The 17,746-nt window shown below is 36.4% G+C and overlaps 1 protein-coding gene across 3 annotated transcripts in view; it reads left to right on the top strand.

The window, feature by feature from the left end:
* LOC125074876 overlaps positions 1–17,746 on the top strand; it is a 114,220-nt gene that overhangs the window by 30,965 nt on the left and 65,509 nt on the right. For 2 of the 3 annotated variants that reach the window (XM_047686335.1, XM_047686337.1), the window contains one exon: positions 11,018–11,087. The gene's annotated coding sequence lies outside the window, so the exon portion shown is untranslated. The remainder of the gene's footprint in view (positions 1–11,017; positions 11,088–17,746) is intronic. The other variant, XM_047686336.1, reaches the window with a different exon arrangement.

The raw sequence follows: 17,746 nt of genomic DNA, 5'->3' as shown, positions 1-17,746 counted from the left end.
AAGAGCTTCTTTGAATGCGTTAATCTCAGGAACTACTCTTCGGATTTTCATTTATTTCATTTTATTTTCGTCGGAATTATATCAGTGTTAGGTAGCCCGTTTGTCGAGGAACGCTTTTTGATAACATCACCCTATCGAACCGAGTGGAGTATCAAACAAAAATGTTCAAAAGTCGGGAGGAAATTATGTCTTTTGAGAGCTTTTGATGCGTGCGCTGCGTAAACGGTTGAAGTTTTACAAAAATCATGTATGACAGAATTTGTAGCATAGTCGAGCGAAGTCGGGACAATTAGCTAGTTTCCTATATAAATAAACGCAATTAAAATGATACAAATATTATATACAAACGGCCCTTATACCTACATATAGCCTATTCCAATGGAAGTAGGAAAAAAGATAAACAAACCTTAGATATTGACGTATTGCATGCGATTTGCAAATAACTCGGCTATATTGTGCACTACTAAGAGTTTATGATTAATATATCTTTATTTATAATACAACACAGTTACACTTAACTACTTATATGCACTTTAATTTTACTTCCAAAATTCCGATAACAGTTTCGTCGACGTTCAAAACGCCATTTTTTCGCAAGTCCATAGTGAATATCATAGATTAATCAAGCTCTCGACCAATGATATCGCGTCGATTTGCTGTCCAATGTTGTTTATTTCGCTTTTTTCCTGTTATCGTTGGAATTAGCATAGCAGCTTGTAAATTTCCCACTGCTGGGCTAAAGGCCTCATCTCCCTTTGAGGAGAAGGTTTGGATCGTTGGAATAGAGTATACAAATTCGAAGTGGCTCAGGCACAAAAGCGTAACAGATTGACTGAGACACTTTCGCAAGTGAGACTAGATAGATACTTAGAAGTGATCTTTGGTCTTTATTTGGTTTTAACCAGATTCTAATCATCCCACAACTGACATAAGGCTGAAGGTTTGCTCTGGTTTAATCTGTATTGATAGATACATGGAAGACGTTTTTCTTTATCATCAGACGAATAAAATGTTCGTGGTGCCTCGTTCGGAACCGGAAATCGTTGGTTAAGAATCTCGTTTTCTTCCCACTCTGCTACCTCATACTTTCAATTTGTTCATGTGGAATTATTCCATGAACTTGAGTCATATAATATTATTTATTTTTGTTTAAGAAATGATACTTTTAAAATTACATAATATTAGGTCTCTTATTTATTTATTTTATTTGATATATGATATTGGTTGTTGGACGAGTAACTGGACCACCTGATGGTAAGTGGTCGCCACCGCCCATAGACAATGGCGCTGTAAATATTAACCATCCCTTACATCACCAATGCGCCACGCTCTGGCTGAGCTAAATGGAAACTTGTTGTGAGAGTCAGTGCGTTCTCGGTAAACTCTACGTTCTGAAACGGTTGATGATTGATATAATCTTTGAAAATTAAGCTTCAAAATTTGTTTGAAATATATGTTAATGATAATTTTTAACCTTTTTAGTGGATACGTTCCATCATATAGCCGACACCCACAATCAGCGTGGCCAACCCAACAGTTTAACTGTCAATCTTCGAATTTTAAGTAAATTAACTTTTTTATAAAGTTTCTTAATTAATTTTTTTTGTATTGGTAGCACTGTAACTTGCTTACCAAAATTTTTAAGACAGTTTAATCGACAGTCTTCGAATTATAAAAATTGTTGGCGTAATATTCCTTTAGTACCCTAATTATTAATGTCAACACCACTTGGATGTCCAGATATCCACAATCGAGCGATTTTTTAGGCATTTTTTGTATTGCAAGAGCCGAGATGGCTCAGTGGTTAGAATGCGTGCACCTCAACCGATGATTGCTGATTCCAACCAAAACAGCAAAGCACCACTGAATTGTCATGTGCTTTATTTAGAGTTTATAATTCATCTCGTGCTCGGTAAAGGAAAAAATCTTGTGGAAACCATGTATTTAATTTCAATGAAATTCTGCCACATGTGTTTCAACCGGACCGCAGTGAAGCAGCGTGGTGGGACCTCCAAACCTTCTCCTCAAAAGGGAGACGATAGCTCAGCAGTGGGACACTTACAAGCCATTTAACTATAATTTAGGCACCTTCAAGAAAAGAGTCTACTCACTTACCAAAGGCCGGTAATTCACCTGTAAGTCTTTCAGTATTGCAGAAGTCCATAGGCGGTGGTAGTCACTTTCCATCAGGATAATCCTGTTCGTTTGTCCCATATGCCATAAATGTCTAGTGTATTTTTGGTGTGTATCGAGACTTTCTTGTAAATAAAATAAAAGTTTAAAAAACAATTTTGCATTGAAATCTCTTAGGGTGAACTTTGGAAACTGAATTTCGTCATAAAATTTAGCACGGCCATTTCGTTGGTCTATTTAAGAGTCCCCTTAATATATTTTTTGCCGCCTCGCTAAATTTTTCGAGAAAACGAATTTTGTAAATCATTTTCTTGCACGCATACCATACCATACCTACTTCATATTTAACGCATGTGGCCTTAGGTCTCCTAATTAATTTCTTTTTTCTTTTACTGAATTCCTGAATTGGATTCCAATTTTTTTGCCACGATAAATTTTAAAAACTCAAAGTATGCACATCGTTTTTAAAATTCATTCCAAGTCTTATCCAAGTCTCCTAATTAGTTTTTATTTTGCTGTTGGATCGTTTTGTGACTTTTTGCGAAGATATTGACAAGTTTTTAAGACTTGTGTCAACTGCCTGCCTGGACTTCCGCATCGAGACGTATTTCAGACGTTTTAAGTATTTTAAAAAAGTAACATCGTATCCTTTCTCAGTTATATTGAACTTTTAATTTTATGAGACATTTTTAGCTCATTAAGACTAATTAAGACTTTAAATCAGTTTTTATTGCCGATTTAAAGCAACGATTTGATTTTTGATTTCGTTTAAATAAATGATGACGTTCTGTATTGATAGATTTTTCCGAGTTTTGGGTGCGTGCGTATTGACCGATGATTGCGAGTTCAAGCTCAATAAAATGCCCTTAAAATGTGTTTATAAATCATCTCGTGCTCGGCGATGAAGGAATACATCATCTATCAGGTGCATGTGTCTAATATCAATGAAGTTCTGCCACACGTATATTTACCGACAATCATTATGGAATTAGCTCCAAACCTCCTCAAAGGGAGAGGAGTACTTAGCCCAACTGCGGAACATTTCTACCGATTCGAAATGTAGATTCCGAAAAGAACCGACAAGAAACTCTATCTATAAAGTTATGCCAATCAAATACAATTAAATTTATTTATTATATATTCTGAGAGTCAAGAAGCATTAACCCTACGTTTTTTATGGTCTATTTAATTGTGTGTTGAATAATATTTTACTGTAGAACGAAAACCGGGTGACGTGGTCAAGGAAGTGACGTCACCTTTCATACGTATTAAATGAATTCAAGAAGGCATCCATTTTGGGTTGTCATTGTGGTGTCAAGTTTTTAACTGACAGTTGCATTCTTGATGAATTTCTTAAGATTTTGTGGGTATATAACTGGAACTTGGTTAATCAGTGTTAACGATATTTATTTTAAATGTTTTAGTGAATGATCGATTATAATATATTATGTATGTTTTTAAAGTATTAATCGACAGAGTTGGAAATATCTGTGACATTTTTTTTTATAGATATGAAGGAAAAGGAAGGATTTATTGACTTTGCTTCGTTAACTTAATTAATTATAATTTATTTATTTATTTAATAAGTACACTAACAATATACATATTAATTGATGGTTTACACAACATCCAAAAAAAGAAAATCAACTTCTGATATGTACATCGATTACAAGTGTACATAACATTCACAGTGTATGGTGTCAACATGTAAAATAAAGTAACTTAACTTGGCGTTAAAGCCTATTCTTACTTCTCGTATTTATATCATCACTGATTCTGATTATAATTTATTATTTTTTTTAAGTCATGGGCCATCTGATGGTAAGTTTTGTTTGTCACCACACTCCAAAGACATTGGCGCCGTAAAATGCATTTAAGCATTCCATGCCAGTCTTCCACCGATATTGGAAACGAACGAACGACATTGTTTTTTTTTTATCTCGCTGCCAAAACACGTTAGGCGTTTCCCCCACGTGGAAGAAGAGGGCTTGTGGGACTCGCCGGTGCCCGGAACACCCACGGAACATCAACGAGAAACCCAGTGGTAACCTTGGGGTCGTTTAGGTATGCTACCGTGACGAGCGAGTGGTACACAAGCTCTACCACCACCTAAATATACATAATATTGTAAATACGTTCCTGAATTGATTATTTGTGTATGATATTAAAGTATAGGTACATATTATATGTATACGAATTTATTACGATACATATATACACCGGTTTTCATGGGTACGCCACTCCGAGGACCCGGGTTCGATTCCCGGCCGAGTCGATGTAGAAAAAGTGCTTTAGTTTTCTATGTTGTCTTGGGTCTGGGTGTTTGTGGTACCGTCGTTACTTCTGATTTTCCATAACACAAGTGCTTTAGCTACTTACATTAGGATCAGAGTAATGTATGTGATGTTGTCCAATATTTATATTTATATATCATTGTTTTTTAAAACAACCCCGAAGGGTAAAATGTTACGTTGTAAAAATAAATAAAACACGTTCGTTTGTTAAAAATAACGCAGTTGCAGTCGTAAGTAATATCGATAAATGTATAATCTAATTACAGAAACGGGACCAGACCAATACGAACCGGTTTACTGTTGCGACAGTTCTTTAATAGATTCTATAACAAAACCGTATCAGAGAGAACCGCTAGGGTTTTGTTAAATGAGTTCGGTGACAGACCTGATTCTGGATGTATAAAGTATACATGTCTCGGGATGTATGGAGATATCTCTTTCCGGTCGAGTCGGATTTGCCGTCCCATCGGATCGTGATACTGTAAAATGTCCTGTGTGATTGGCTGGTCTCCTGTCATCGTCATCATCGTGATGACAGATTGGTAGAAATTAAATCGTAATTATTATTTAATTTCTTTTGCGGACCGTTGATTGGTTTTCATTTTGACAATCAGTAAGACTGATGTATCCATTGTACTCTTGGTGCAAGCCCGTCCGGGTAGGTCCCACCCACTCATCAGATATTCTACCGTCAAATAGCAATATTCAGTATTGTTGTGTTTCGGTTTGAAGGGTGAGTAAGTCAGGGTAACTAAAGCCACAAGGGATATATCATCTTAGTCACCAAGGTTGGTGGCGCATTGGTGGCGTAAGGAATGGTTAATTTTTTTTTTCTATTGGCGGACAGCACCATTGTCCATATATAGGTGGCTTATTCGCTCGTCCGCCAACCTATATAATAAAATAAAATATAAAAACAATTATAACTTATTAATAACACTAAAGATAGGAGATAAAGGTACTGTGCTCGTGTAAGCGAACCTGTGATGCTTTTCGATGATTCGGAGTGGATGCAGTTTGTGTTTTACTAGAGTCGTGGAGACCCCCAGATCAAATCAAAGTATTCTTTATTCAACGCACCTCATAAAAGCACCTTTTTTGATTTTTCGCAAAGATCATGTATGACAAAATTTGTTATATAGAAGTCGGGAAAAGTAGCTAGTGTTATATTAAAACTAAACGCAATTAAAATAATACAAATATTCAGGGTTGTTGGTAATTCTACGTTTTCCCGTTAGGCGGTGATATTGGTATGGTAATTTTAACTCCCATATGCATGATGCAAAAGCGAACCATTTTTGAGTTATCACGTTATATATGTCTGTAGAGGTTTGATAGTTTGAACAAATTCTTTCGAAAACTATAACGCTGGTGCTGGGGAAAAGGCTGGTGGGGTGTAGGTTTTTGGGTATAAAGAATTACGGGAAAGAAAGTACTCCGACCTGAGAAGAAACGGCGAAAGAAACTCAGCTCCATTTTTTTGACAATTTTATTATTTACAAATATACAATTTGAAATGACATAGCCAGGAGGCGATCGTTTCCCAAGGTGTACTATCAAACATAAACTCACTAGTAGTATAATTTTCTTTAACACAAGCGTTCTTTAATAATTTTTTTTAATTTGGCATTGGAGGCATTTTGAACGCTTTCTGGGATTGTAGAACCGTAAATGTCGCTTCGTCGAATCGTGAAAAACTTATAAAAATTTGTTAATCATTTGAGTTTATCGCGATCAGACATTCCGAGTACTGTAAAGTCAAAAACGACCCTGTACATATAATTTAATTTTAATGTATTTTAATGTTCGTGTTATAAAAAAAATATTTATTTCTTTAACATATGTTAACTTTGTTCGAACATGGATTTTTTTTTTATTTATTATTTTATATTACCTCGGACGTAAAGTTTATCCCGTTCGTTATCTCGGACATCAGATAAAACTCATAAAACCGTGATATAAATTTATTTACATATAATGTTACAGGGCCCTGGAACTGATGTTGTCTCAGATTTCAGAAGCAATCAAATTCGAAGCACATCTGTACGAGACATTACAAGCACTTTTGAATCGTCTTGTTGCAGTCGATCCGATTGACTCCTAATGGCTCATGTATAAAAATAAAACGTATTTAAAAAATATATAGAGAAAATTTTGATGGATAGATAAATTTCGAGGCGATACAAAATCATCCTGCATTATTACCATGATTAAATTAATTTTTAAGAATAAATACTTAAATAATAAAAGTTTGCCTGGAAGAGATCGCTGCTTAGCGATAAGGCCGCCTGTTGCACCTCATGCAAGTTTTGTGTAACAAAATTGTAATTTTTAGTTTTAAGTTTGGGTGCAATAAAGAGTTAATAAATAAATAAATAATAAAGACTACGTATCCGTTGCTTAAGTAAAATTCCGCTGATACTTTTTAACTTTGCCGTTTCATAAATTCAAATTATTTATAAAAAATACATTGGTAAAGAAGGCATATTATTCGATACAAGATTATATAAATGATAAAAATGATTATAATGATTATATAAATAAAAAAACCGTGGAGATAATAGTTGTAGTCAACAAGTATTATCTCCACGGTTTTTTTATCCAGGCAGGATATATTATATATGTACATATATAATTGTATATGACTAACATGATTTTGTATTTTTAAATTTTGAAAAAGAGTAACTACTGAGTTTCTTGCCGGTTCTTCTCGATAGAATCTGCATTCGGAACCGGTGGTAACTTCACTTAGTATAGTTTGTTAAATTACGATTTAAAAGTACTTACTTTGATTTTGCTTATCCTTACGTCTCTTGTTCATACAATGATTATCACTGATTCTATCAAAGTGATCAATGTAACCGTGAATATACATAATATTGTTGTAAATATATTGTGACGCAACAGTGAGTATTCCTACTTTGTTAAAAACATCCCTAAGGGAGTCTGAATCAGTGGCTCATAATATGTTGGTTCCCAGCGTTTGTGGCGCATTGATAAATATAAGAACCAGAAACTACTAACGTCTATAGCCAGTGGTACTTACCATCAGATGGCCCATTCCACACACCTATATGACATTAAAACACACACACACAAAATTCCCTACTACAACCCGTAACGTGAACCGGTGGGATGATGATCCGATATGATCGGAAAGATCAGACGAGTTAAGTTATGTTGAACTCATTCAAGGTTGTAACTCCTAGTCGGCTAGTGAGAAGTGGCCTGCGCGCCCGAGACCCGAACCCCCTTCGTAATTATCCATATCTAAAGCCGTTAAGATAACCACTAGACTAACAATGCATTAAAAATGTTACCCTCAGCGTGATGTTACTGTTCTGTGATTAAGAGCAATTATGGGATCAGCTCGTTGACCTCGGACTTTGGGTAATACCCATGGGATTTTCCGACTTTGTAGTCGATTTAAACTGTTCTTTTAGGGTTCCGTAGCCGAATGGCAAAAAACGGAACCGTCATAGATTCGCCATGTCTGTCTGTCCGTGCGTATGTCACAGCCACTTTTTTCCGAAACTATAAGAACTATACTCTTGAAACTTGATAAGTAGATGCTTTATGTTAACCGCATTAATATATTCATACAAAAATAGAAAAAAAAGGAACCCTTCATGGGCGAGTCCGACTCGCACTTGGTCGCCTTTTACATATAAAAGGGGGTTTTTAGATGCGGCAACGCAACGGCCTTTAAGGAATGAGTACGCTATTTTCTTGAAGGTTCCCAAGTTTGTGAGCTGGTGTTCAATTCCATGCAACGAAGCTGTTCGAATCGAACAAGGAGTAAACATATCTTTGTGTAACATATTCAAGATTGCTAATTCTTGATTAATATGTATTTATTTATAATGTGACACTATTATATTGATGAAATAAACATTATTATTATTAGGTTACTTGGGGGTAGGGCTTTGTGCAAGTCTATCTGGGTAGGTACCACCCACTTCTGCCGCTAAGCAGAAATACTTTGAAATAATAATTGATTTCCCAAAAGATTCGTTAAGAGGTAAATTTAAATAAATTATAATAATGACTGTCGCTTCTCTATTTGTTTTTGATAATGTTATGTATGAACGCAAAAACATAAATGATTTTCCCAGAAATTGTGACGTACATTTATTAACACTAGGAACAAGAATAAACTTGTTACTCCAAGTACCCGATTACACAGGGTTAGTAACTCTTTTTTGGGGCAAAACGTATAGTTTTTACAACAGGATCCCAGAAAACGTTCAAAATTATTCAATTATAAAATTCAATAAAATCGTTAAAGAGCGTTTGTGTGCTAAAGGATATTACAACACTAATGACTTTTTAGATGACTGCACACCTTGGGAATGCAATGATCGACTCCAGGCTGTTTCAAATAACTAAAATATAATTATTACTGTAATAAAAATGAAAACAAAAGAAAAAAAATATCCCGCTGAGCTTCTTTCGCCGGTCCTTCTCAGGTCCGAGGTGTTAAATTCCGAACCGGTGGTAGATTTTTGACAATCAATAAGCAAGTGTAAACACTTCTATATTGAATAAAGATTGTTGACTTTGACTTTGGTGGCGTATTGGAGACGTATGGAATGATTAAAATTCCTCAAGGCGCTAATGTCCGTTTTTTTTTTTTATAAATAAGCACACGCAGATAAAAAAGGTATGTTTACATAGTAGGTAGTAGGTTTAGAATGATTAAAATCGGTTCAGTAAGTTCAGACCTAATCCTTAACAAACAAACGAATCTCTCCGCTTTATAATATTTGTATAGAAATACTTTTGACACCGCTACGGTAGTTTAAGTTCGTTTTAGTTTTACGTAAAGAAATCATTTTATAATTTATGTTAATGTTGAATAGTAATTACGATGCAAATATATTCATATAATTGATATATTATATTCAAGGCGGAAGTTGGATGAAACTAATATATTTTTTGATGACTAAATAAATTGTTTTTTATTATAATTCTGTGCTGATAAGGCCTAATGAGGAGCCGCAAGGAGGAGGACGGTACAGTGGTTGGAAGTCGTGAGTCTTAGCCGATGATTGCGTATTCAAATTCACGGGCCATTTAATTTTTCGTGCTGCTTCTGTTTTTGGAGTATACCTTGTGTGTGTTTGTGTGTAGTGGTTATTTTTTCGTACGAAGTCTGGACGTACGACCACGACCAGTTTATTATATACTAGCATTGTTGCTGAAGATATATTATTAGTACACCTCCACGGCGTCTATAGAGCATACATTTTAAATTTCAAGTCTCTTGCTTCAAAAACCTAGGATTTTCATACAAGTTTTCAATTCTCGTTTTGTGCCATTAGGGCTGGACTTTAAAATCTTTTCGTAGCGTACGTCTGCACCCTATAAAGAACCTACCATCCAAATTTCAGGTTTGTAGGTATAGTGGTATTTCGCTTTTATATGTATACTAGCGACCAGCGCCGGCTTCGGACGGGTGCAATGCTACCAATAAATGTACTACAGAATGTCTTACAACGTTCACAGTTTTTCAGTCGTTAGACAATACAAACCGCTATGTCCCTGCGTTTTAAATCTGCAATATCTTTGAAAATATTCATTTAAATTACACGCTGTAAGGGGCCATATGATCTATATTCATTCACAATGTATTTAAGGTACTTAATTGGACAAGGATTAGTGCTGTAAAGCTTAAAATCGCTTCGAAAATAAGCCATTATTTCTCGTAAAAAGTAAAGGATAAAAAATTGGTTGTTGTGAGTTATCCCTAAGAGATAGACATATACCATAGTGGACTTTTTTCAAGAACTTTTTGAGGTGTACTATACCGTAGTACATTATTTTGATATATCTCGTAGGGTTGAGCCAGCATTTAAGCGCAAAAAACGTGTTTATTTACGACATCACTTTGGAAACCTCTAAAGTTATCAGTGTTTCTCTACTATATTGTGCATGTATTATACATATAAACCTTCCTCTTGAATCAATATATATATATATATAAAACCGCATCAAAATCCCTTGTGTAATTTTAAAGATCTAAGCATACACAGGGACATACAGCTGGAAGATATATATATATAAAAACCGCATCAAAATCCGTTGTGTAATTTTAAAGATCTAAGCATACACAGGGACATTTAGCTGGAAGCGACTTTGTTTTATACTGTGTAAAGGTTACCAGTGAACCGATCAGGCTTCGCACGTTTACTATTTATACACAACGAAAACAAAGTGCGATTAATTAAAATCATATTAATTGGGTACGATTATCAATTAGTTCACTTGTACGTCATTAGAAAAAAATAGAAGACTCGTAGTTTTATTGTTAAACTTAGTTCAAAATTAATCACAGACACAAGGGACATAACATCTTAGTTCCCAAGGTTGGTGGCTCATAGGTGATGTAAGGAATGCTTAATACTTCTTACACCGCCTTTGTCTATGGGCGGTGGTGACCACTTACCATCAGGTGGCCCATATGCTCTTACACCAACCAATGCCATAAAAAAAGATCATGGTTCTAATTTCAGGCAGTTATTGACTTAACACCCTCCCCCCATACGCGGGTTGGATCTAATGTAACTAAATTCTTTTTTTGTTTTCAGGAAGGCAGACTTACAAATCGACTGCTCGCCAATGTAGACCAGTAGTGACATCCGGCCGTAGATACTTACTGTAAGATTTTTCTTTTTTTTTTTAATGGCAATCAAACCGATTTTTCGATTCTTTTACAAAAATATATATTTATTCAGCTTATTACGGTATAAACAGTAAAGGTTGGAGCCTTCTTTTAAGTGCAGCAGGGCACCTGTGCCAGAATTCTTCTTCCATATCAATATCGTACAACATCATATATTATAAGCGTGTGTGTGTGTTTTTTTTTTCATATTATAGGGGGCAAACGAGCAGGAAGCTAACCTGATGGAAAGTGATTACCGCCGCCCATGGACATCTGCAACACCAGGGGGGTTGCAGGTGCGTTGCCAGCCTTTTCTTGAAGGTTCCCAAGTCGTATCGGTTCGGAAAAACCGCCGGCGAAAGCTGGTTCCACAGAGTGGTTGGGCGAGGCAGAAAATGCCTTGAAAATCGCGCTATTGTGGATTTTCGGAAATCTAGGTGGTGCGGGTGAAATTTAGAATTTTTACGAGATGATCGAAGGTGAAATTCAGCTGCCGGGATTAAATTAAATACATACATAAATTATATACATACATGTATATATTATTAACTGTGTAAATTATAATATGCGTTTTAATAGAGTGATTCTACTTCATCATAATTGAGGGTTAGTAAATATTTTTTTAAGATGTCATGAAGTTTTAATGAATATATTTTATGTTTCCTGTTAATCACGTGGTACAAGTAACTTATTGGTTCTGGGCAAGAGCTGAAGACGACCTATGTACAGTCAGCTAGAATGAGTTCCACTAGTGACCCTAGCCATACCAGCCCGCAAGATGCCTCTTTTTCGCCTTCTTCGTTCTTTTTGTATCGATCCTGTGTCTGAAATGTCATGTTATCAGAAGCTACTAGAACACCGAGATAGTCCATGTAATCCTCTCCATACAATACGAATGCAGTAAACACTAATGCTACACTACTGCCTAACGGCAAAATTTTCAAAGTCGAGTTTAAAGGGTGAGTGAGCTAGTGTATCTACAAGCATGCTCATATTTCAGTTCCCAAGGTTGGTGGCGCAATTACGATGTAAGGAATGATTGATACTCCTCACAGAGTCAATGTAATTTTGCCGTTCGCTACCTATTTCAAAGAAACCAACGTCTTCGAACATGTTAGGTCTCTTGTCAAACTAATGGCTTACTCCACTTTCAAACCAGATCCCAGCAATACGAATTATCGTAGGTGAGTGTGTATGGGTTCTGTGTGTACAGATAAGTGTTTATGTGATATCGTAGGACTTTCAAACAAAATGTAGTACGCGAACCCCCTCCCACCAGAACACCTATTCCATCCGAATAATTGTCATTGTACAACCGCTTAAACAAACAAAATTAAACATTAATAAAAAATACGTTTACAAGTACTCTACAATTTTTTTTTTTCCAATATTTAATTTTTGATGTTAAATTCAGATTACTGATTAAATCGCCATTTTTTTATAAAGCCAACGCTTGTTAATTATCGTTTCATTTAATATAAAACACTGGAACAAGTGTCGATACGTTGAGTCAATTAAAGAATTAAAAAAAAAAACAAAAACACGTCGCGTGTTTTTTTCAAAATGTCACCGAAATTATCTCTGCTCTCGTCTCGTCGGGGTTCTGTATGTTAATGGATTAATTTCGAAACTTATCCGTATATAAATGTGATCGTGAGTGCGTTTGTTACGCTTTTACGTCTAAACTCCACTGATGATTACTTTTGCATACGTGTCAAGGGTGCAGGGAAGGACATAGGACATAAAACCGCCCCCCCCCCCTTCTCACACAGGAAGTAAATCTGCGGAAAACCAAAATGAATTATGTACAGCCACTAATTTACCTAATTTGTATCATAGTGCCTTAAATCAACCTTGAAGTTTATTTGATACCTAACACAAGTACAACGCCACCCCCTAAAATTAATCTGTACCTATAATATAATTGGTGTGTCTGTTTGTAATATTAAAATAAGCGCTTTTTACTTCAATCATATGTCTGCATACAGAGCCGTCTCGAGCTATGATGGGGCTCTTGGGCACCCATGAATTTGGGGCCCTTTTGCTATTGCTATTTTTTGGTTTAATTTGGTAAATTGTTGGTTCTTCGTTGGGCTCTCAGGATGGGGGCCCTGTGCACGAGCTCCACGTGCCCTATGATAGAGACTGTAATGTGTGCATATGTATGCACGGTATATATACCAAAATACGTTTTTTTCAATTTTTGTCTGTCTATCTGTTTGTTCCGGCTGATTTCTGGGACGGCTGGACCGATTTGGATGGGACTTTCAATGGGCTGCTGTAATAAGGAGTGTCTCAGGCTACAATAATGACTTTTTTGTTAAAATCAATTGCGCTCGAAGGCGCGGGCACAGCTAGTTGTTAAATAAAATAGAAGGTATATTCTGTGTTTCGTTTGTTGGTGGGGTTCTGTGTAAGCCGGTCTGGGTTGCTTACACAGTGTGTTCAGATACTCTACCTCTAAAGACCATTACTATGTATCGTTGCGTTTCCGTTTGGAGGTAAGTGAGCCAGTGTAACTATAGTCACAAGTGATGTAACATCTTAGTTCCCAAGGTTGGTGGTGCACTGGTGATATTAACCTTTAATATTTCTTTCAGTGCGTGTACTTACGTAAATGTTATTTAAAAAAAAAATATCTTTGTATGTATCAAGTTTATATGTATTTTAATAAAAGCTATGCGTGAGATTGACAATTATATGTATATAAGTATATATTTATATCTTAAATTAAAATCAAAGTACGCTTCCTACTTCCGTGATCCAATTGAGTCGAACTTAGAAATGTCGAATAATATTATAAACTATTTTGCGCTTAATTCAATCTATATAAATAAAAATAATATTCGTATGTCTGCACTGTATCCGCTCCTGTACCGATTGTGATGAGCCTTTTTGAGATGTTCTTCGTAAGCTCGAGAAAGTTTATAAGGTATATCCTATTCCTCAATATATGTTCGAATTTTTTATATGTTTGTCGTGTCATGGTTAACTGAATGATGGCTGAACGCGTCTCTCCCCGGGTTTATGCCGTTGCCGTAGTGAAAAAAAAAGAACGCACGCGCCGATGACACATGTACGAAGATCAACATTCTGATAAAAGATGCGTGGACGCATAGAAAACGTGCAAAAACACGTCATTCGTTTTTTGTACATCAACCTATAACGCAGTTTCGAACCCACTAGCTATAGTTGTATTATAAATGCGGAATTAGTTCTGTGTGTATGTCTGTTACAAGCAAGCAAGCTTGAACCTGAGAGTCGAGATGCCGAGAACGCGTGCATCTTAACCGATAATTTCGGGTTCAAACCCATGCACCACTGAATTTTCATGTGCTTAATTTGTGTTTATAATTCATCTAGTACTCGGCGGTGAAGAAAAATATCGTGAGGAAACCTGCATTTCAACGAAATTCTGCCACATGTGCATTCCACCAACCCGCATTGGAGCAGCGCGGTGAAATATGCTTCAAAACTTTCTCAAAGGGAAGCCTTAGCCCAGTTGTGAGAAATTTACAGGCTGCTAGTGTAAGCTTGAACCCCGAGAAATGAAACAGTCAAGGGTCCTTCTATCTAAAACCCTCGATCCAATAACCCCCTCCACCAAACATGTCGACAGCTTCGGCCGAAAACTAGTAGTTAAAAATCAAAATCAAAATAGAATAAAATAGAAAAAATAGAGAATCTATTCAAGTAGGCTCATAAAGGCACTTTTGAATCGTCATGTTACACTATCGAACTAAATTTAAAGCTACTGATTTAAATATAAATGTGATACGCTGTCATATAACTTAGGGCGTTATACTATATTGTTATCCCCCTCTTCTCGTCTCCCTTCCCTTTCTTACCTTTAAGCAAAGAACCAGCGAGAGATTTAGTTACTCTCCTTTACTAATTTACGTTGTCATTTTAAATTAATTCAATTAACTTTAATAATATTCGAATACTAAGTCAAAGATTTTTTTTTTATCGTATTTTATTAAGTATTTAACTTGTTTGATACATATAATTGTGTTTAATTAACATACCTGTTTTAATTAGTGGTAATGTTTGATTGAGTTTCTTGTCGGTTCTTTTCGTTGGAATATTTATTCAGAATCGGTGGTCGCTTTGATTTAATTGACTTATTCAGTAGACAAGTAGACGTCCTTCTTTGGAGTTCGAGCTACCTTCAGACGAAGTTTTATCAAATTTGCTTCAGTGGTTTGGTCGTGAAAGTGCAACAGGCAGATAGAGTTACGTTGGTATTTATAATATTAGTATAGATACTCCTTTCATTTGACGATTCACAAATACTGAGCGAAGTCGACTTGGTTATAGTTTTTGATTGTAAATTAAGAAACTCAGAGAATGATTACTGATTTTTGAACGTGTTTCTACAAGCTTTTATTTGGTTAACAATGTTTGTTAGCTTAGATCAAATGATGCAAAGCTGAATTGAAATCAATTCGTCTTATGTTACGTAGGGGAGAAGACGGATACATGGGCCTCCTGATGGCGATGGTAAGCGGTTAGAGTTGCCCATAGACATGGTCACTGTCAATAAATATACCTATTTAAATAAGTATTTGCGACGTAAAGAACCTTTGGAACTAAAATGTTATGTCCCTTGTGCCTGTAGTTACACTGGCTCACTTGGTACCTTTCTATTCGGAACACCATAATACTAGGTATCGCTGTTAAGCGGTAGAATATATGTTGAGTGGTACATAGCCAGGTCGTGCAGGAAGCCTTATTTTTCCTCGCTGGAATAACGCATCACGCTTTTCCCCCACATGATGTGGCGGGTATGTGGGGCTCGCCGGCGCTGAAGGCGGAATACCCACAAAAAAACCAGCGGTACCCACTCCGACTTTTCGCGAGACGTCACGGAATCGCTTGCGCATACTACCGTGACGTCCTGACGGTAGGCCCAACTCTGCGGTCCTCCAATTCCTAGGGGGTTCTCGGGGTACAGAGACCCCCTAGTCCCGGCGACAGGGCATAAAGCCCTGCCACCAACGACAATATCATTTTATGACAAGCATGATCCGACGAAGCCAGGTTTGGCTTCAGACGAAAGAACTCCTGTCAACGGCTTAGACACGTAAGTTTTTAACGTAAAAAAATGATTTTTAAATATTTTTTTTGCTATTCATTAACTTATTTGTAAATATTTGAAATTGAATAACGGCCTGCTAATAATCCATTGCTGGGAGAAAGTTTCGGATCATAATCCAGCACTCGACTCCAATTTGGGTTTGTTGGTACCAATGTGGAAGAATTTCCTCGTGATGAGACTAGACTACAAACACAAATTTAATCCGGGTTTGATTCCATAAGCAGATTTAGATTACACCTGTGCTGGCCACTGGGCCACTGTGCTAATATTCGAAATGTCTTTGTGAGACTAGTTACTTGAAAAGGTTCATGCAGATTGGTTGAAAACTCTCAAGTATCAGAGCGTGACGTACGGACGTGACGAAATGACGTCGCCGGTTGTTTTTGCTGAGATCTCGTGGTTTTTTTTTTTGTATAAATGTTTGAATATTTACAATTAATTTGAAAGTTTAATTATTTATTAGATGATTTCAAGAACAATAAATGTGAATCTGCTTTATATACAAAGAGCAACTGTACGAGTTCCTTGTTTTTTTTTTTTTTACTCGCGGATTTCCGTAACGACGATAGCGTTATTTTGAACTATTTGATTATGTTAACTATTATCAACCCTGGCTTTACACGTGTGCGATTAATTAATAAAAAAAATATTTTTTATACTAGTGCGTCGCCCGCGAAAGTTTGCGTTTATTCGAAAGATTTTTTTTTTTTTGTTTTGTTTTGGAGCTAATTCCACCACGCTGCTCCGATGCGGGTTGTTGGAATACACATGTGGCAGAATTTCGTTGAAATTAGACACATGCAAGTTTCCTAAAGATGTTTTTCTTCAGCGCCGAGCACGAGATGAATTATAAACACAAATTAAGCACATGAAAATTCAGTGGTGCCTGCCTGGGTTTGAACGCGAAATCATCGGTTAAGATGCACGCGTTCTAACCACTGGGTAATCTCGGCTCTCAATGTTAAATGGAAAGATTCCATCAAGAAGCTGGTACAGGTGGTTATGTGAGTGTTTTGTGTGGTACTCTACTCGTGGCTACTCTGTAACCCTCTCGTGAATTGCTTCGCCCGTCGCTCGTTGAAGTTCTTTTTTATGATATACGACGACGAACCAGCAAATAGGCGATCAGATGATGGTGGTCTCTACCGCTCATAAACAATGACTGTAAGAATGATTAACCTTGTCAACTTAAATGTTATTTACCTTGTACCTGTAGAGACACCGACTCAGTCACTTTAAACTGGAACATAACAATACTGAATTTAGATGTTTGGCGGTAGAATATCGGTTGAGTGGGGGTGGGTACCTATCCAGACTTGCTCACACAGTCATAATTATCTGTGTCGAATTTCTTAGTGCTAATGTCTATAGCGTTGGTGATTTTTTCGTCACATTAAATATGGCAAAAATTCATCCGGCAAATGCAGGTTGCCTCGCGAATTTTGAAGACGACTAATCCAGCTATAAAGAACACTTAGCCACTTATCAAACGTAATATTTAACCTTTAAAAAAATTAAAGATTTGAAAGTACAGAATTACATGCGATGCGATTC

The sequence above is a fragment of the Vanessa atalanta genome, chromosome 28 (assembly GCF_905147765.1).
Source record: "Vanessa atalanta chromosome 28, ilVanAtal1.2, whole genome shotgun sequence".
NCBI lineage: Eukaryota > Metazoa > Arthropoda > Insecta > Lepidoptera > Nymphalidae > Vanessa > Vanessa atalanta.
The sequence above is the reverse complement of the archived record's forward strand: the minus strand, read 5'-3'. Positions and strand labels throughout refer to the sequence as shown.